Source organism: Neofelis nebulosa, chromosome 10 (assembly GCF_028018385.1).
Source record: "Neofelis nebulosa isolate mNeoNeb1 chromosome 10, mNeoNeb1.pri, whole genome shotgun sequence".
Lineage (NCBI taxonomy): Eukaryota > Metazoa > Chordata > Mammalia > Carnivora > Felidae > Neofelis > Neofelis nebulosa.
In genome coordinates this window covers 94,984,410-95,006,524 of record NC_080791.1, presented here as the reverse complement: position 1 = coordinate 95,006,524, position 22,115 = coordinate 94,984,410, and the positions used below count along the sequence as shown (strand labels likewise).

The 22,115-nt window shown below is 39.5% G+C and overlaps 1 long non-coding RNA gene across 3 annotated transcripts in view; it reads left to right on the top strand.

Annotated features, from left to right (window-relative positions):
- The window catches only part of LOC131487729 (uncharacterized), a 731,038-nt gene that overhangs the window by 537,002 nt on the left and 171,921 nt on the right, over positions 1–22,115 (top strand). The gene's annotated exons all lie outside the window — the stretch shown is intronic.

The following is a 22,115-nucleotide window of genomic DNA, read 5'->3' as shown; positions in this document are numbered from 1 at the left end:
TAAACTGTTCAAGGTTTTATTAAATCCTCTTCATATCCTTTTCAAATTGAGGTCATAGATATTTTGGGTTTCAGCAGAATGTCTTCCTCTGCAATCAAGATCATTAACATTTATAAAGTGAGAATTCCAGCATTGTCTACAGACTTTTTTTCCCAGGCCCTGAATTCCCATTCTTTAGATACTGACATGCCTGCAATAGAGAATAGCAACTAAGTCACCACTTGGGTGTTTCACAGCAATTATTATTGTATCTTAATTCCAAAGACATTAAACTATGACAAATATACAATTTAGAATGGATTCAATCTGAATCTGCCTGTGTAAGTAATTACGTGATGTTGGAAGAAGCTATGGTAGAAAACATATTAGGCTCTTAGCTCAACATGAAGCATCTTGTGGGAGCAAGCACATGATGTGGGTAAGGGGGAAAGGAAATAACATCAGAAATGGGAAAAAGAATACTGTACTAAAAACAGTCACCTGACACGATATTGAAGAACAAAGTTGTAGGACTGACACTACCCGAATTCAAGACTTGCTATAAAGCTGCAGTAATCAAGACACTGTATTGGAAAAATAGTAACAAGATCAATAGAACAGAAGAAAGAACCTAAAAAAAGACTCAAATAAATATAGTCAATTGATGTTTGACAAAGGAGCAAAAGCAATACAATGAAGAAAAGACAGTCTTTTCAACAAATTGTACAGGAATAACTGGATATCCAACCAAGAAAAAAAAAAAAAAACCTAGACACCAACCTTAACACCCTTCACAAAAATTAACTCAAAATGGATCATAGACCTAATTGTAAAACACAAAACTACAAAACTCCTAGAAAGTATCACAGAAGAAAAAGTCCCAGATGACCTTGGATATGGTGATGCCTTTTTAGATACAACATCAAAGGCACAATCCATGAAATAAATAATTGATCAGCAGGATTTTATCAAAATTAAAAGCCTGTGGTCTGTGAAACACAATATCAAGAGAATAGTAAGACAAGCCACACACCGGGAGAAAATACTTGGGAAAGACATCTGATAAAGCACTATTGTCCAAAATATACAAAGAATGCTTAAAACTCAGCAATAAGAGGGGTGCCTGTGTGGCTCTGTTGGTTGAGCGTCCGACTTCGGCTCAGGTCATGATCTCACAGTTCGTGGCTTTGAGCCCCATGTTGGGCTGTGTGCTGACAGCTCAGAGCCTGAAGCCTGCTTCAGATTCTGTGTCTCCCTCTCTCTCTACCCCTCCCCTGTTCACGCTCTCTCTCTCTCTGTCTCTCAAAAAAGAAAATAAAATGTTAAAAGCATTTAAAGGGATTAAATGAGAAATCACATGAGGTAGTTAAAACAGTTATTAAAGTTACTATATCATTGTGTGTGACAAGTAAGAAAATGTTATTTGCTTTTTTCGCCTTTAATTCCTAGATGTTTCTCCATTCCTACCCTATTTCCTTGAAGAGTGCAAAGAACAGGGGTGCCTGGGTGGCTCAGTCGGTTAAGTATCTGGCTTTAGCTCAGGTCATGATCTCTCAGTCCATGAGTTCGAGCCCTCTGTCGGGCTCTGTGCTGACAGCTCAGAGCCTGGGGCCTGTTTCAGATTCTGTGTCTCTCTCTCTCTCTGACCCCCCCCCTGTTCAAGCTCTGTCTCTTTCTGTCTCAAAAATAAATACTGTCAAAAAACATTAAAAAAAAGAGCGCAAAGAACAGTGCTGAAATTCAATGATATTTGTTGATAGAATGATCAATAACAGAAGTTGGCTTGAACCAACATTTTCTGTGGTGAGTTTTGTAGAATGCCAATCATTTAAGATATTCTGTGGAAAAATGGCTCCATGATTTTAGCTTGAGAAAAACTCTAATACTCTATCTTCTTTGGAAGATTCACAGTTTCTTTGTAGAACTTGTAGTAAATTATTTTATTACACTGGTAATTTTCTGAAACATTTGATTATAGAAACTATTTGGCATGTGTAAAACATCACTGGAATTTGTGTTGTATGAAGTAGAGATAAACGGGTTTATAGAAACTGGTTTAGGTAATAGGAACTGGAAAGTGATGTGGGCATATCACTTCACACATTTGTAGTGCAGAGAGCTATAGTTTCCCTTGATATTGTAGGGCAATGATCTAGGAAGGAATTGGTATACATTCTTAGAAAATAACTTTTTCTAAAAATAACTATATTTCACTGTGACATAGGGAGCATGGTAATTGGGAAAAAATAATGGTAATGATGTCAATAATAATGTGTAGGGGTGCCTGAGTGGCTCAGTCAGCTGAGTGTCCAACTCTTGGTTTCTCACATTTCATGAGTTCAAGCACCATGTCAGGCTCTGCACTGACAGCCTGGAGCCTGCTTGAGATTCTCTCTCTCCCACTTTCTCCCTCCCTTCCTCTCTCTCTCTCAAAATAAAATAAAACTTAAATTAAAAAAAGAATGTATGCAGCTGACCCTTGGACAATATGGGTTTGAACTGCATGGATCCACTTGTACATGGATTTTTTTTTTTTCAGTAAATATATTGGAAATTTTTGGGGGGATTTGTGACATTTCTAAAAAAAACTCACAGATAAACTCTAGCTAAAAAATACCAATAATAATAATAATAATAATAATAATAATAAGGTGTGCCTGCGTGGCTCAGTTGGCTGAGCATTCGACTTTGGCTCAGGTCATGATCTCAGGGTTTGTGATTTTGAATCCTGCATTGGGCTCTGTGCTGACAGCTTGGAGCCTGGAGCCTGCTTCAGATTCTCTGTCTCCCTCTCTTTCCCCTTCCCCCTCTCTCTCTCTCAAAAATGAATAAACATTAAAAATTTTATTTTAAAAAAGAAATACCAAAAAAATAAGAAAAAGTTATTATGGTCAGAATACAGTAATATATACTATATATGTGTATGTAGCATATAATACGTATAACACACAGAATATGTGTGAATCAACTGTTTATGTTATTGGTAAGATGTCCAATTATTAGTAATTAAGTTTTGGTGTAGTCAAAAGTTTTTCATGGATTTTCAACTGTGTGTGTGTGTTGGGGGGTGCCCCTAACCCCTGTTATTCAAGGGTCATCTGTATTTATAACAAGGTTATAAAGCTTCAGCATTAATTTTTGTTTCAGTTTTGTTGTTTTTAATAAGACTCAGATCCATTTGGTGGTCCTAGGAAGAGTGAATTGCATTTGAGACCCTGAATGACTGCTTCCCTCAGGGATCTTTTTGTTTTTGCTTAAAAAAAAAAAAAGGCCAATCAAGCTCTATTGGCAAGGGAGGGAGTATAATCAGCCTTGTGTGGTAAGGATAAAGAGTGAAAAGTTTCCAGAAACAGCACAGAGTAGAGTGGCTGGAAACTTCTCACAAATACGTCTTTCTTGGTCCAAGGTTTTCTGACCCACTGGAAGTAGTCAAGCTGTCTTCCCTGAGAAAAGGAGTAGAGGTACTCTTTCACTTTGGAATTGAGGGGAGAACCTGGAGACAACTCTAATAAACTCCTGGGAAGCCTTAGGGGAGTGCTGAATTAGAATTCAAATGAGAGTCGGAGCTCGGAGTAGTGTTCTGTGAGCTCAGTGTCAGATGATTGAAGTCACCTTTCCTGGGCATAAGGTTCAGGATACCTTATGTCAAAACACCCACTTTCAATGCAACAGTGTGTTACGGAGAGAAACAGAGCAATGGAATGGATGACCCAATTATAGTCTAGAACTTGCCCTGGTTAGTCTTATAGTAGAATCAATTGTTTGCATAAGCCTTTGTTTATTTGTTCAACAATGGGTATGGGGAGTCCATTCCCCTCTTACAGAAGGTACTGGACTTGCTACTATTCTAGATGAGGCTTTGATCTTTTAATAATTCCAATATTAACAATAAAAGATGTAAGATGTGAGATTATGCTCCTCCAACTAGATTGGAGTAGTTCATACCTACAGAAGTAGATCCTACACTCATTATAGACGGAAATGACCTAGGCAAATGGTTTAAAATACAGATTCCCCAAGTGTTTTTTTTCCCCCTTCTAGAGATGCTGAGTCAATTGAGTGTGGAATCTATGTTTTTTTAATAAGCCTCCCAGGTGATGGTGAGGTCGTGAACCAGAGTACTGAAATTTGGAAAGGACAGTTCTGGGCCATTTATCATGTGAAATCGGGGTGTAAATGGAACATGTTCTTTCCTTATAATTACTTTTGTCAGCCTAATGGTGATATGTCTCAGTATTGTTCTGAAAATTTAGATGGAGTCCTGTGGTTCGTGAAAATTCCACTCACTCTTGGGTTTAATGAGTGATTACCATAACCATATGTATGTTATAATATATTCAAAATTAGAATCATCATCAATTTTCCAGAGAGTATAAATGTATCTATGAAACCAGTCTATGCTGAAAAAAAATGAGGTGCAACTAGTGAATTGATTAGTTCTGTATTATCAATATATCCGGTGTGGGAGGCAGCCCAGTGTAGTGGAGATAACTGGATTTTGGAGTCAAAAGAGACTTTTGCCTTTAGAGTCTGGCTCTGACACTTCTATCTGTAGGCAAGTGACTTCTGAAACTTGGTTTGCACATTCATAAAATTTATAAAATTTATAAGACATACCCAAAGCAGCTGCTGTGAGGACCACATGAAACTAAAGCTGTAAATTCTAACAGGTTGAATAAATCTTTCTTGTTAATCACCACCTCTCACCCCCCACCCCAAACACCAAGCCAGGCACATATTAGGGGCAGAAAACACTAACTTTTATTAGCATGATCATTACATGTAGAGAGAATATTGTACTCTCAGCTATCAAAACAGCAGCAGTAATTAAGTGCTTCCCTCTTGTCTCGTTTTAATGTGCCGTCCCATTTTTTTTCAATCCTATATGCACTCTGTTAACCATGCACCCATTCATCCATAAAGCTATAAATACAGCCAAGTAAATATTAAACTGGGAACCCCTGTAGCACTAATGAGAATCCTGTCACTCATTTTCTCAGCTCAGTGTGAGCATTTACCACTAAAGAGTCAAAGGGAATTGAAATGAAAATCACCAAAACAAAATCAATGCCTCTCTTCTTCCTCTACTTTCCCACTCCCTATAAACCACCCCTAAATTTAAAATTTAATTAACTAATTAATTAATTCATGGTAATACCCAACGTTAGTAATTGAGATTAGGAAACTAAAGGGGGAGAAAAAGCACTACTTGCTTTGCCTTTCCCCTGCCTTAGAAATGGGCACATTAATATAATTAAGACATTGGAGAAATCCCAGGGTATGAATAGGAGACCTGATACCTTATGGGTAGATACCTAGATCTGTGTGTGTATCTATGGCTCTATCTATGTTATTTGTATCTGGAGCATCTCTATCCACATTTCAAGTTAGAGGTCAAAATAGTCTACTGATAATAATACCTAATACATTTACCTAATATTGAATAATAGTAGGGACAATTTTGAGCCCTGAAAATCTATGCAAATCAGTATTTTTGTGTGTAAGTGGAATAGCATTATTAAAAAGTAAGGTTTTCCTTGATTCTTTAACCTTGACTTAAGTTAGAGCTTTAATTTTCACCTCTCCTTCAACCACTGACATGTAATTAATGGTCTGAAACCAAAATTTTTACAGTATGGGGGAAAGGAAGTTAATTGCTATATTTTGTTTTTAATGGGTCTCAAGAAAATTATTCAGCTTGGACCAACTGAAGCACAGAAGGTATGAGGAGGGCTGCCACTTTTAATATAAGTCCCAAAATAGGGCAGAAAATATCCCTTTCTTTTGGTTCCAGTACAGTGAAACTGTGTCTCTCAGTCCCTCTCTCACTTTCTCTCTGTCTCTGTCATACCCCCACATAAACGTGGACACACACATGCATGCACATACACACATATTCAATTTTAAGCTTCTGACAGGTAGAGTATTTCTTATCCACATATTTGTCTCACATAGTTTAGGGCTTAACACGAATTCAAGGTCAGTTAAAAATCTGTTGATTTTAGGTGAACTGGGTTCATAGTAGTTAACACAGATATTATTTAATATAAATATAAATAGAAAAGGGAACTAAGTCCCAAAGAGATTAGGCAATTAAATAATTTCCCAAAATGACACAGCATGGATGGGGGTGGGAAACTAGATGTGAGGGTAGTGTTATCTTTACTTGAAATTTATTGGAAGGGAGGAGATAGCCATAATCTCTCTCCACTTTTTACCTTGAGATACCTTTCACTTATTTATATTTGGTTTTTAAATAATAAAATAATGGCTAATAAAAAATCTCCATTTGCCTTCAAAAGTCTAGTGAACTTTAAAGGGGTGATAAATATATACACCTATAGATTGAAATGAGGTTATATAAGAGGGCTTACTTCCAAACCATTGTCACCTTTCTGAATGATTGTGTATTCTATATAGTATAAAATAAACACAGGCATAATATTTTGATATAATCTCTTCTAAAAATTTGACATAAATCATAGGGAACATATACCTGCCCATGGTACCGCTATATATGGCTATAATAATAGCTATCACTGATGAAATGTTTCTTATGTGCAAGAGGCTTTATGTCAGTTTGTTCTCAATAACTACAAGGTAGTTACTATTATTTACTTTCTTTTTTAAATTTTTATTTATTTTTAATTTTTTTAATGTTTATTTATTTTTGGAGAGACAGAGAGAGACAGAGCATGATCAGGAGAAGGGCAGAGAGAGAGAGGGAGTCAGATTCTGAAGCAGACTCCAGGCTCTGAGCTGTCAGCACAGGGCCTGACATGGGGTTCAAACTCACGAACTGTGAGATCATGGCCTGAGCCGAAGTCAGATGCTTAACAGACTGAGCCACCCAGGTGCCCCTTACTTACTTTCTTTTGATGATGAGCCTGTTGGGGGTAAGTTACCCACTGAAGGTCACATAACTACTGAATTGGGAACAAGGATACACTAAGCATCTCAAGCTGAACCTTCTAGACTCACGTGGCGGCCACCTAAGGGGGCTATTTCTCAGAAAGAGGCTCTGGCTTACAGAACAAAAAGCTTGGATTTTAGAGCCAATTAAACCTGGGTCCCAGGCCTAACAACACTAACTGTCTGTAGAATATTGTGTAAGTATCTTAGCCAGTTTGATCCCTGGCTTCCCCAACTGGTAAATGGGGATAACAATACCTTCTAGTTTTGTGAGGAAGATTAAATGAACTGGTGAATGTGCTTTTCTATTTTTCTGGAACATAGTGGGTTTGCACAAAACAAAACAAAGCAAAAAACAAAAACAAACAAAAACCAAGAAACAAAACCAAGACATTTCTAAATTTAAAGTACTTGAGGCTTAATTAAACCACACCACTTACTAACAACAAATTATTCCAATTAGGTTCACTGAGAAGCCTAAAGCTGGAGTGCTACAGTCCATCTATCCTGAAAGAGAAAAGTGCTTCCATCTCCAAAGGATAGGCAATTCCTTACTCCCAAACATCTGTCTAATTGTCCATTCTCTGCCATGAAGAGACTCTGGGGGTCTAATGCTATCTGATCTTTTCTGTTTCACTGCTGTTCATGCCCTTGATTCCCAAAGGGTGCCACCCCAAACTCATAGGGGCACACTGAGATGTCTTTAATTGATAGGACAACAGAGTGATAATTTGACTTTTGTGAGAGGCTGTAGGAATTATTGGCTCCAAGTAGTTCACGTTTTCCACAATCACTTTATATTCCTGTCAGTGGTGCCACATCTTTGGGAAGCTGGGTTTTCAGCAGTTGCTATGATACAAAGCAAGCCCCATATGAAAATCAGTGTGAACAGGAAGTAAGAGTGGCAGTGTCTGATCTGATTCCAAGCTTTGAGAAGTTGTGCAGTGCCCAACAGGTGTGCACATCCCATTAGCAGCACCTCACTTGTGGTAATTTAAGAAGGGAGAAAGTTAATTTTTCTTTCAATTTATATGCATCACTTTTTCAAAGAACTACTAAGTTGTCAGGACATAAATACTTCTTAAATTGCTTGGCTCTAGTTACCTAACAAATGGAACTGTTAGGTATTTAACAATGATTCTTCAAGTATGATTTGTGACCCACCTGCACCAGCATGATCTGGGGAAACTTGTAATGAATACTCCCGAAACAGAATTTCTGGAATCTGCATTTCTGGGGCACCTGGGTGACTCAGTCGGTTGAGCGTCTGACTTAGGCTCAGGTCATGATCTTAGAGCCGCATGTAGGGCTCACTGCTTCAGTGCAGAGCCTGCTTGAGATCTTCTGTCCCCTTCTCTCTCTGCCCTTTCCCGGCTCACGTGCATTCTCTCTCTCTCTCTCTCTCTCTCTTTCTCTCTCTCTCTCTCAAAAATAAATTAAAAAAAAAAGAATTTCTGGAACTTGCATTTCTAATGAGTTCTCTTGTTAATTTTTATATACCTACCCAAATTCACGTTTTTCTGGTCCAACCTCTCAGATTGTAACTTATTTCATTATTTTTTGCCCAAACCTCTTTGCCTTGGAAGATCTGTTTGCATCTTCAGCCTTCCCTACCACCTACAGTTCAAGAAAACCATCCACCTGTCTTTCACCTTTCTATCTTTAAAGCAACAGGAGCCACAGAAAAATAACCAGGAAGCTTTGGGCTAGAAGGCTCGGTTCTCCCTGTTATCATTGTTTATGGGAACAGCCAGGTAGTATTGATTTGTCACCTGGTGATGTTAATTACCAGCCAAGCTTACAGATTGTTTCTTTTTTCTCAGCTCTCAGCTTGATCCCCGAAGTTTCAGCATGGAGTCGGGAGGCATTTAATGGAAAGTTAATCAGCCAAATTTTCCCAGTTCAGAAGTTACTCCCTGCCCCCAGCCCGTGTTTGGAACACCAGGGTATCTATGTAATGTGGGGAAGCAATTATTTGCCGAATGCTTCCCAGAGGGCCTGAAAGAGGTAATGACCCTCAACAGGGACCTTCTGGAGTCCCTTGGAGCCACTTACACACCACAGAGAGAATGGCCTGACTCATTATATTTTTAAAAGATTTGTTTATTCTTGTCAAAGAAAGAAGCAAATTAAGCAAAGGGGTGCTTGTTTCTGAGATGCCAACAAGGAGGCTTTTTTTTGGTTTTGGTTTTGGTTTTGTTTTTGTTTTTAACAGCAGCATCTTATCTATGTCAGTGAAAGATGATGTTATGTGTGTTAGAGACACAGGTAATCTAGATTTGATTTGCACGTTAACTTTTCTGCTTTCAATCAATAGCTGCTTAACAACATTTCTGGCTAAGCATCCTGAAATTGATTTTCAAAGAGAATTTGCATTTGATAATTTGAAGTGTTTTGCACAACAGCTGGTACTTGGGGGAAGAAACAGAAGGTAGTATGAAAGCCATACAAAGAGGACTTGAGTTGCTGGGGATATGGGCTGTCTCTCTTCGAGACCACAGCTTCAAATGTCTGGGACATCATGCTTTGGGGAGATGATGTCATGTGAACAGAGTAAGGCTGTGGGGCACATCTGGTTTTGAGCTCCTGCTCTGCTCTTGGACAAATTATTTTTCCTCTATTAACCTCAGGATCCTTCCTCTGTAAATTAGACACAATGGTACCTACCACACGAGATGCTGATTCTCTCCTGAATGTCTCATAACGTATCATATCCCCCATCCTGAGCCTCATGCACCGTCTTTAGCACAGGCCACTGTCATCCCTTACTACCTGGCCCTCTCGCCCTTTCTTTCAGCTGTGCCCTGCCTCAAGCCATTTTCTAGACTGTAACTAAATTCTGTGAAAAGTAAAAAAAAAAAAAATCTTTACATCTCCAGTGACCTGAAGGTGTGTGATGGTTCCCCTGGGCCTCAGGTCTGGCCTCCATTCCCCCTGTCTCGTTTCTCACAGATCCTCTACCTAAGCCTACCTTGCAGCCACCTGTATCCGGGGGTTTCTGCAGGTATGCTAAGTACACGTTTACAACAAGGCTTCATATTAGCTATTTCTTTTTTCTGGAAATGTCATCCATTGCTCAATGTCTGGGTCTCTATTTCTCATTCCTTCAGTATCAGAATAAAGTCATGCATTTTCTGAGAATTTCCCTTATCTGAAGATTTTACGTATCATTTCATGTGCTCCTCTATCACCTTCTATCTGGAATTTCTAGACACAAATTCTACATTAGAACTTACCTATGCAGAGGCTCCTGGGTGGCTCAGTCAGTTGAGCATCTGACTTTGGCTCAGGTCACGATCTCATGGTTCGTGGGTTTGAGCCCACGTTGGGCTCTGTGCTGAGAGCTCAGACCCTGGAGCCTGCTTGGGATTGTGTGTCTCCCCCTCTCTCTGCCCCTTCCCTGCTCATGCTCTTTCTGATTCTCTCAAAAATAAACATTTTGGTCTTTCTTACACTCCCGAGTCAGCACTGCAAAGTTCTGTACAAGCTCTGTGCCGTGCTTAGTAAAAGGTAGATTTTCTGAGTGCTATTATCTGTAAATAGAGGATACTTCTCAACAAGATTGTTACATGAATTAAGGTATGCGATAAAATATTGGAACACTCAAAAAATCTGTTTCCCATATATAATTGCAAAATAGGTTACCAGCTTATGTTTGAGTGATCCATCCATCCATTCATCCATTCAAAAAATGTATAAAATACCACCATGTACTGGGTATTCTTTCAGAAACAGTAGAACATAGGCCTTCTTTCAGGGATTCATATAATAGTGGAAAGTTTATGCAGCATGGGTATGACTCTTCAGGGTTGACTTTGTCATGTTCTGTGTAGTACCTTTTTGCATTGGGCAAGCTAAGAGTCACTTTTAAATACAGCTTGAAATTCAAATATCCACTCTAGTTTATATCCATATTATCAAGCACATTGAATCATCCTGGAGTTGCTTTTGACATGTTCTTACCAAATCAACGAGCCCAGTCAAAATTTGAGCTGAGAAAACACAAGTGTTCTATTGGAAAACTGGCCTATCCCTAAAGTACCCATATATCATCTTTACACCCCTCTGGACACTCTCATGCTTTGGATACATTTCAGGAATGCAGGAGAAGGGAAAAGGACAGTGAACAAGTTGCTGCCTTTTTAGGGGGACCATGACCACTTGTGTGGACCCAAATAATATTTCCCATTTGCTTTACAGACATCATACTTCGAACTGGGTAATGTTCACTGGTTTTCTTCCCATGACCTACCACAGGGAATACAACTATAATCTACAAAGAATAACTCCTGGGTACAGTTACTGTGGCCAGGGCTGGAGGTAATTGGTGAATAAGACAGGAAGTTTTATGTTTGTTTTTTTTTCTTCAATAAAGCTTTCAGTTCTTTGTGAGAGACTAACATTTAAAAATATAGTTTATAGGGGTGCCTGGGTGGCTCAGTCAGTTGAGCGACTGACTTCGGCTCAGGTCATGATCTCACGGTTTGTGAGTTTGAGCCCTGTGTCGGGCTCTGTGCTGACAGCTCAGAGCCTGGAGCCTGCTTCAGATTCTGCGTCTCCCTCTCTGTCTCTACCCCTACCCCACTCACGCTCTGTCTCTCTCCCTCTCTCAAAAATAAACATTAAAAAAATTAATAAGATAGTTTATAAAATATACATTTAATCACAGCTGTAGTTAAGTAGAGTGGCAGATAACTGCAAGGTGCTAAGAAAAACAAAACAAAATGTACATATGAAATCTCACCTGTTTTGTGGATAAGGCAGACTAATGTCCTTGTTTGACAAATCCCGTTTAAAAGGTGAAAGCTTGACATTGGAAAACATTACCCAGGCAAAAGAAGAGCTGGAAACAGGGAGAACCTTCTAGGCAGTGGAAACATCACAAAGACCTCAGTGATAGGAAAAAGACTGGGGGGTCTGAGAGATAAAAATAAGGCCAGGGTGAGGGGTGCCTGGGTGGCTCAGTCAGTTAAGTGTCTGACTCTTGATTTCGGCTCAGATTATGATCTCATGGGTTGTGGGTTTGAGCCCCACATCAGGCTCTGCACTGGCAGTGCAGGGCCTGCATGGGATTCTGTCTGTCTCCCTCTTTCTCTGCCCCTCCCCTGTTCAGTCTGTCTCTCAAAGTAAATAAATAAAATCAGGCCAGGGTGCCATAGGGGTAGAGGTGGACTATCAAACTGGTCCAAAATGAGGCTGGCAGGAAAGGTGAGTCAGCTCATGCTGGGCTAGGTCATGTTCATTTTTGAGTCACAGTGCCAAGTGCATTACACATACTACCCAGTTTAATTGTCTTAACACCTTGTACCCATTAATATCATCCTTTGGCAGTTGAAGGAACCAAAATTCAGGCAGCTGATGTGACTAGTCTGAGGTCTTTTAGCTGGGAAGTGAGGGACTGAGATTTAAATCAAAGTCTGTTTGATTGCAACATACATCATCATCATCATCATCATTGTTATTATTATGTACCTATAACACACTGCCCTGTTCATAGAAGACATCAATGGTTTGCACTTGTTTTCAACATTAGCTTCTAGGGACCAAGGAATGAAAATTCTCTGTTTACCAATCTTACATTATATCTGATTTCTCTTCCTTTACTTCATGTGGCCCATTAGAATGGCCCTGTTCTGGAAACACACAGAGAAACATGTATTCTCTGCCAGGCATAAAAGCATCTAGGGCTCCTGGATATGGGGGCAGGGAGGGTCCAGGGATAGGATGGACACTACAAGGACAGCAGCCTCTCCCACCCCAGAGACTTTGCCACCATTTGGGGATTGTGAATTCATATATATGTCTCCCTGAAGTGCAATGACTATGTTTTAACACCTCACTCAGGACATTGCATTTGCATTCCTTTTATTTTTTCAAACAGTTTTCTTTTTTCAGAGTCCAAGACTCTGGCAGAAAGCACATCTCACTAAATAAAAATCATGCCTTCTGCCACCACTCTGTGCCACACCCGACCCCTAGCACAGTCACTTTTTTCTTTTCTTCTGTAAGTACAGGATCCAACATTTACACAAATTAAAAGAGCTGTGTCCAGAATAATAATTTCTGTAGGCTCAGTAATGCTATTCTTCACTGCATTTGTGTTTGAAATTGCAGTCAAACTGAGTGAATGTCCTCCTTCCCTCTGACACAGCCCCTGCAGATTGTGAATTATGGCTAAATACCCAAGTGTTATTTAATGCAGCCGGGAAGGAGTGATGTGAATGATAGCCCATTACCATTTTACACCCAGAGATCAGTCTCCAAGTTCAAGGCTATTCTCTTCGCCATGCCAGAAAAATTACACAGGCTACTACTAGTTTTTATAACCCCCTTAGGCAATGCTGGAGCGATAAACATGATGGGAATGAAGTCTTGCCATGTGTATCTAACAGCACCAAAGAGAGTGGCTAGTTCAGTGCTGACACAGCACTCAGCTTATGTTACAGGTTTAACACATTACTTAGCTCTCTCTTTGGTATCTCATTCTGAGCTGTAGCAGACTGTGTGTCCATGGTCACCAGTCTCCACATATATTCTGGTACACAACTGAGCTTCTGCTGTCATTCTAAGAGGGGAGGAAAGCTTTGTACTGAGCTCAAAGTGCAGCGATATGGGGCTGATTTCCATGGTCTCTGAGCAAGTAGGTGCCCTGGATAGGGCAAGACTTAACCATCTGCCCACCTCCAACTCCTTACTAATAGTTTTCAACCACATATGATGTCCAGTTAGTTATATGTGAACCCAACATCCATAGCTGACTGGCTCATTAGTGGACATTTGTCCCAAAAGAAGTCAATCTGCAAGTCTAGGGGGTGAACTGTAATTAAGAATTCTGCAGGCCAGGTCCATTGGAGACATACTGGATTGATCAGACCTTCCCAGAGGAATTATAAAGCTAATGGGAAGATTGGCACAAGAACCAAAAGTGGACATGACAAGATATGCAGTGGATGATAATGACAGAAAACCAGATGGAGATCAACACATTCTTGCTATGGAGATATGGAAGACTCAATGAGGTCAGAAGATACAAATTAATTATGGACCAACCTTTCAGTCGCTCAACTAGGTTTTCATCTCTGTAAGGTGTGACTATCTAGCTTTTCCTATCTTTTACAGTTTTTTTAACGTTTTATTTATTTTAAGAGAGAGAGAGCACGTGAGCAGGGGAGGGGCAGAGAGAGAGGGAGAGAGAGAATCCCAACCAGGCTTTGCCCTGCCAGCACAGATCCCAGTGCAGGGCTTGAACTCACGAGCCATGAGATCATGACCTAAGCTGAAATCAAGAGTCAGCCACTCAACCAACTGAGCCACCCAAGCTCCCCCTATAATTTTATTCTTTTTATTATGCATCTTTTCTTGTAATCCTGTAAGCTTATAAGCTGTGTGGTTGTCCTCAGTTTTTATGGGGCCTGGAGGTACAGCTGAGGTTCTATCTTAATTATTTTGCTGGATGCCTGCAATAATTTTGCTGTAAAGTATTTTTTGCCATTCAATAAATATCCATTGTTTGAGTATCTTGAATAACTCTCAGGTTTTTGCAAACAAAACCATTTATTAACTCCAGAAAAAATATGTGCGAGCATATAGCTGAACATAACATATCTAGCACTGTGGTTCCTCCAGAGGATCCACTGTGTGGAGTTTTGAGGTGAGGTTTGCCGTTCGGGAGTCATTTTTTCTTTGTAATATCACCCCACTTTGGAAGAGGGGGGTGATATCTCTCTAATATGAGATGGTAAATAATCCTATGGACAAATACGATTTCTCTACTTTCATGTATTTCTGATGAATTAGTACAGTGAGCAAAGCCTGAAAGTGGGAAGGACAAACACACATGTATTAGGGTTCTTCAGAGGAACAGAACTGATAAGATATATATGAAGAGATTTATAATAGGAATTGGCTCAAGCAATTATGGAGGCCAAATAGGCCCATGATCTGCTGTCTGCAAGCTGGTGAATAAGGAGAGTTTATGGGAGTCCAAAGGCCTGAGAACTGGGAGCTACTGGTATAAGACTCATAGCCCGAAGGCTTGAGAACCAGAACCTCTGATATCCAGGGGTGAGAGAAGATGAATGTCCCAACTGAAGAAGACAGAAAGGAAATTTGCCCTTCCTTTACCCTTTTGTTCTGTGTGAGTCTCCAATGGAATGGATGATGCCCACTCACATTAATGAGGGCAAATCTCTTTATCCAGTCTACTGAATCAAACACTAACTTCTTCTAGAAACTCCTTATAGACACACTCAGAAATAACGTTTTACCAGCTATCTGGACATCTCTTAGCCCAAATGACATATAATATTAACCATCATAACATACCTGTTAGAAAATCATTATGTGTGAATAAAGATTATAGCAGAATGGGCCATGACTAAGAAGTAGGACCTGAATGGGATTAATGATTTTGGAACAGCTTGAATCCCATGGTAATTCTGCAACTGAGTGTATGGATAGGACTCTGGAATAAAGGAAAAAGCCTTCTAATTAAAAGACCAGCATCTCTTCCCTGGGAACCCCTTGTAAGAAAGATGGAAATGAGAAGCAAAATCATTTCCCTACTAATGGGGGATGAGAAGAGCTCCAGAGGCCTTGCAAGGTCAGAGGCCTAGAGATTGTTGCAATATATAATTACGAACTTGTATCTCTGAACTGTAGAGCAATAGATCGATGTGGGAAAAGGTACACAGAAAAATGCCCCCCCCCCAAAGATATCAGGTGTAACTACTGGAAACGGAAAATGCTACCTTATTTATAGAAGTGGTCTTTGCAGATGTGATTAAATTCAGGATTTTCAGATGGGGATATTATCCTGGATATCTGAGTGGCCCTAAAATGGAGTCACAAGTATAGTTAGAGAGGCAGAGGGAGATGTGACAAAGAAGAGAAGGCAACTTGACCACAAGGCAGAGACTGGAGTGATGTAACCACAGTCAAGGAATGACAGCAGCACTAGAAGCTGGAAGAGGCAAAGAACCAATTCTCCTTTGGAGACTAAGGACTCAGGGCACTTTTGTACCTTGATTTGTCCCATAAAAACTGACTTTGGACTTCTGGCCTCCAGAACTGTGAGAAAAGAAATTTCTTTTGTTTTAGGCTACCAAGTTTATAATTTGTTACAGAAGCCACAGGAAACTAAAACAGAACAAAACACCAGAAAGAAGGATCAGAAGTATAGTAGACACTGAAGCAGAAGGCAGCTGTCCATCCAGGGGACTCTAAGAAAAAAAGGAACCTTACCTCTGATGGCCAAGCTGGTATACACCTCCTAATTCTTGGTAGCATTTGGCAAGGAAAATCTAAAGAGAGACTGGACTTTTTGTTAACCAAGCAAATGTAACTTTGAACATAAGTATTTGGGAAATTTCTGTGTGAGTTTGCAGATAAAGCAGTTTGAGCCATAGTGAACATTGGGCCACCATTACTGTTATGTTTCCTTCATAGATTTGCTATAGCAGGTATCTTTCTTTCTTTCCTTCTTTCCTTCTTTGCTTCTTTCCTTCTTTCTCTGAATAATAAGCTCATGGCTACACAAAAGCTTTCTAAATTAAGAGATGGTTGAAAAAAATTTATTATGGCTTCCTTAGTAGTACCTGGCATTTCCCAAGTTGGTTAAAGGGGATTCTGGAGGTGGAGACACCTCCGGTGTGTCAAATTCTCTCATGCCCTGGCTTCTTCCATCCGTGTTACTCTTTAGGCCTGCTAGTTTCTTCTCCCAACTCTGAGGTGGACACCTCACCCTTCCTGACCCAGCTTAAAACTACTTCTTCGGATTGACCGCCCAGCTGCCCAGTTTCAATTCACTGATGGAAACTCTCTGGTGCATTGGAATACTAAAAGTGTATAAAGGAGGCCCAAGGTTTTCACACACTCCGAAGCCTTCACATTTTGGTTGGTTATCTTTCAAAATAACTCATTTATAATCTGGCTGATTATGGAAATAGAATAGGATATTATGAAAGGCAGGGACTATCATTTTTTTGTACCCTATACGACCTTATACAACCTCAGCCCTCAGCCTGCTGCTGGATTGTAGGAGCCAGCTCATGATCCCAATGATAAGACTCTCCTACAGCTTGTTCTTTAAACTCTCACTCCAAGTCAAAACACCTGAAAGACTCTGTGTTGACCCTACCATGTAGTGGGGAAAAAGGCTTTATTTAATCACATGGTCTGTAGAAATATCCCCTGCCCACAATGAAGCCTGCCTCCTACATTGTTAAGCAAAGCACTTTAGCATTCTTGGTGCCTGTAATAGGGGCTGGAATGAGCTAGGAGATCCTAGCTCCTATTGTTTTGTTTGTATTGTTTGTATTGTTTGTTTACAAAAATTGGAATTTTTGTAAAAGAAATCAGATCTCACATTTATATAGAACTCCCCAGTTTCCAAAGGACTTCTGAAACTCTTTTCTCATACATTTTAGAAGAGGCAGCACACAGTATTCTTCTTAGAGTTGGAAAGGAACCCTAGAAATCAGTGCAATTCCCTCTTTTTACACAAAGGATAATAAGTGGCTTGAAGAATAATGATTTAGTTAATAGCAGAAAAGTCTGGGGCCTCATTCCTGTCATCTTATGCTGCCTCTCTAAGATCCTCCTTTTCTGCCCATAATAATGTGTTATGGATATTTGTCAGTAACTATTGGTGGAGACGATGATGCCTTCTATCCACCTGGGTCCTAGACCTGTCAAGAGAATTTGTACCCTTTTTATCTGACCAGACCATCTCTTCAGGATATTATCTTAAATGTTGTCATCTGCCCTCTTATCCACTCCTCTCCTCTCCTTGGTAACTTGAAGTCATTGAGGTTGTACCCTTAATTAAAGAATGTTTTCTCCATTGTGTACAGAGAATGAGTCTAAAGAGACACATATGTTGGGGTGAGAGAGAAAAAGGACACAGCCTCACCAGTATGACCAGAAGAATAAACTGTGACAAGCACTGGCATGACCAATATCAAAAACATGTCACTTATCTTCTGCTTGTGGTGAGGAGACTTAATTAAAATATATGGAACCAGGTTGTAAAATACTTTCCAGTTTACAAAATGAATGTCTTTCCGTTGCCCTTTTAAAAGGGTGACCTATTATGATATATCTTCCTGAACTACAACTTTCTGAGCTGGAAACCCTTGAAAAAATTTAACAGAGGTTGCGTAAGCCTAGAATAAATAGGATGGTTATGAGGTATCAGGGAGTGTACCTAAGAATAGCTAGGGTAAACCATATTACTGTTTATTCTGAGGCCATACACTGGGCTCAAAATAAAAAGTAAAATGTTTTAATTTGATCTCCCTTTGACTTATTTGACCTATATATCTCGTTTTCTTTATCTGCAAAATGGACTTGATCATACTTATCTTGGAGATCTGCTAGGAGCATTAAATGAGATGACTAAAAAGATTGTAGCATATAGTATGGAACATAGTGAATGATTAAGAAAAGTTGCTCACTCCCCTTACCCCTGGTATATTTCCTTTGCTTCCTCTCTCTCCCTTCTGTGAGTTTGATCAAATGGTCTGGAAAACGGTAATGCATCTGCCTGGGGAGGACTCCCAGCATGACTGCTGGGATGCAGAAAGAATCAGAATCACCAAACTGCCACATACATAGCAGAGGGAGGAAAAGGCCATGGGGAAGCTGATGCAGCCTTTTGGCTTCTGGTTAAATTTGCAAACACATCTACTCCCCAGTGAGCCCAGGAGCGATATTCACTGAGGTGAGTTTCTCCTTATGCCCACTCTAATTTACTGACAGCTTCTTAATACCTAGAATACATAGTCTCAGCAGGTAAACAAATATTTTCCTTCATTTCAATAACAGAAATAAATAGACATCCAAAACTTGCTTATGTGTGAGGAAGACCAAGTCCAAAGAAGAAAAGACACACAACAATCAGAAAAAATAGTGTTCAGTGAAACAGTTAAGAGAGTAAACAATGGAAAACTTTACATGTTCATCCTATATTCAAGGGCATATGAAACAAGAGCAGACTTCTATGAATAAGAAATAGTAGAAATATTATAAATTAAAAATATGATTGTTATATCTGATTAAGAACAGTTTATAAAAATATACAATGAGCTCTTAAAATGCAACAATAAATTATGAGTCAAAAGTATTAACAGACACATCACCAAAGAAGATGCCCACGTGGCAAATAAGCATCAGGAAAGATGCTCTACATTATATGTTATCAGGAAAATGCAAATTAAAACAACATTGGGATGCCACTAAACGCCTATTAGAATGATCAAAACCTAGGGGCGCCTGGATGGCTCAGTAAGTTAAGTGTCTGACTCTTGATTTTGGCTGGGGTCACAATCTTGCAGTTCATGGGATAGAGCCTCATGTTGGGCTTTGTGCTGACAGCATGGAGCCTGCTTGGGATTCTCTCTCTCCCTTGTTCTCTGCCCCTCCCCAACTTGTGCGTGCTCTCTCTCTCTCTCCGAAACTACATAAATAAACTTCAAAAAAGAAAAGAGTGACCAAAATCCAGAGTAGTGATACACCAAATTCTGGCAAGGATGTGAAGCAACAGGAAGTCTCGTTCATTGCTGGTGGGAATGAAAAATGATACAGCCACTTTGGAAGATAGTCTGGCAATTTCCTATGAAGCTAAACATATTCTTACCATATGACTTAGTAATCATGCTCCTTAGTATTTACCAAGAAGAGTTGAAAAGTTATCTCCATACAAAGACCTGTACATGGATGTTTATCCTGTCTTCATTCATAGTTGCCCAAAGTTGAAAGTAACCAAGATGTCCTTCAGAGGGTGAATGGATAAACTGTGGTATATCCAGATAATGAAATATTATTTAGTGCTAAAAAGAAATGAGCTATCAAGCCATGAAAAGATATGGAATAATCTTACACACGTATTACTAAACGAAAGAAGACAATCTGAAAAGGCTACATACTGTGTGATTCCAACTATATGACATTCTGGAAAAGGCAAAACTGTGGAGATAGTAAAGAGATCATACTTTTTACTTTACAAAAGTAATTTCCAGGAGTTGGGAAGTGGGATGGGGGAAAGAATGAATAAGCAGAGCATGCAGGATTTTTAGGGCAGTGAAGCTGCTCTATATGACACTATAATAGTGCATACATGTCCTTATAAATTTGTCCAAGCCTATAGAATGTACAACACCAAGAGTGAACCCTAATGTAAAGTATGGATTCTTATGAGTGATTATAGTATGTCAGTGTAGGTTCATCAATTGTAACAAATGTCCCACTCCCTGGGAGGAATGTGCAACATGGGAGAGGCTATATGGATATGGGGGGTAGGTGATATATGGGAAATTTCTGTATCTTCCTCTCAATTTTGCTTCTCTAAAAAATAAAGGCCATTAAAAACAAACAAGAAAATAAAGTTGTCAACGTTAAAAAAAAAAAAGAAAAATACTAAATAGGCAGCAGAATGAGCACAACTGAAGTGCACTAGGAAATTATAAATTATAGGTCAGACCATTTGAAGAATGTCCAGAACAGAAAGCAGAAGGAACCAGGCTAATGGAGAAAGCATTAAAGAAGCCACATCTGATCTCATCTATGGAGAGAGAAAAGAAGCTTTTTTTCTAAATAACTCCTTGAGAACTATGGTGGCACTTAACCTCAAGTTTAAAATGAGAGACTAGCTTTCTAAGCAGAATGAAAGGCTCTGTAGTGGATTGTTCTTAAAGTGAGTTTCTCTGAAGAGGAAGAGTGTCCAGCCTGAGGTAAATCCCTGGACACTCAAAACAAAGCCAGCAAAGGGAGGATGCTTAAATGTCTCTAACGTGAGAGTTCTAACCAACTTCAGGATAGATTTAGGTTGATATTTGCAATAGCAGTTAAACTCCGTATCTTAATACATGTTCAGTACTCCTTTTCTTGAACTAACTGGGCATCAATAAAGGCCAAATATAGGAGCAAATGTAAATACATTGCAAGATAAGGGTGATTTACCAGTCATTGGAAATTTATGAAAGAAAATAGCCCAAAATTCCACCAATTTGGGAGTTATTTGCATTTTTGTTGGTTGCAGTATAAATGAATAAGGCTATTTTTTTGAAGATGAACAGAAAAAATATACAGTAAATCAAAGATATGTGCAAAGGATATGCCTTGCAAGATTAATGCATACAATTTGAATACAATCTATTAACTCTTCTGTTTAGAGAATAGTTGAAATGAAAATAAACAAGGAGATAAGCAGTGGTGGTTTTGCCCTTTTGCAGATTGTAGGGAAATTTCCACTTAGTTAAAGTCAGATCCATCGTGATCAGGGAATAATATTCTCTATTTTCTCCCTTGTTCCCTACTCTAAGATGTACAAGTTTCTCATCCTTCCATTCAGGGAGTCTCACAATTATCCAGTCTCACAATTGTTCACAGGTTAGGAGTTATGAGCAGTTCACAACTCATTTTGTTTCTAGTCATCTGAATCTTTCCGCCTACCTTTTGCCTCTGTGGTCTCTTGGGTCTTTTTCTTGGCTGATATACGTGGAGAAGAAAAGGGGCCCTCAAATAACCACTGAAAAATCAGGAGGCAGAAAGTTGCAAAGAACCAATATTTCAAAGCATAGCTCAGCCATGACACTAAATGCAGATATTAAGAAGGTGGTAATTGTCTATTTTATCTTCAAGGAATAATTGGTTGTATCTGCAAATGCCACTGAGGTTTATACGTGTAGCCTCTATCCAGCCACTTTAGTGAATTGCTATTAATTGGAAGTTTCTCAGATTTGGATGTACAGCCATTTCATCTGAAAATATAATTTTATCCATTTATTTCTTTCCAACTGCCTTAAATTGTGGTCATTCTTCTATGGGATTCAAAATCCCTATAGTTTCACAACTCAGTGTGATTTTTAGATCTTAGTTCATAATGTTTTCTTCTTCCTTAAGCTTCCCACAGACACCCTTCTTCTTTATTCCCTGATGATCTCTTTTCGTACTTCAAGACAATACAGACCATCTTACTGGTATTCCCTGATTTTACCTCCACCAAATCTATAAATGCACCTACATCTGTGTCCATGTCTTCTCATTAAAATACACCTCTGTTGGGGCGCCTGGGTGGCTCAGTCAGTTAAGCGCCCGACTTCGGCTCAGGTCACGATCTCGCGGTCCGTGAGTTCGAGCCCCGTTGGGCTCTGGGCTGATGGCCCAGAGCCTGGAGCCTGCTTCCGGTTCTGTGTCTCCCTCTCTCTCTGCCCCTCCCCCGTTCA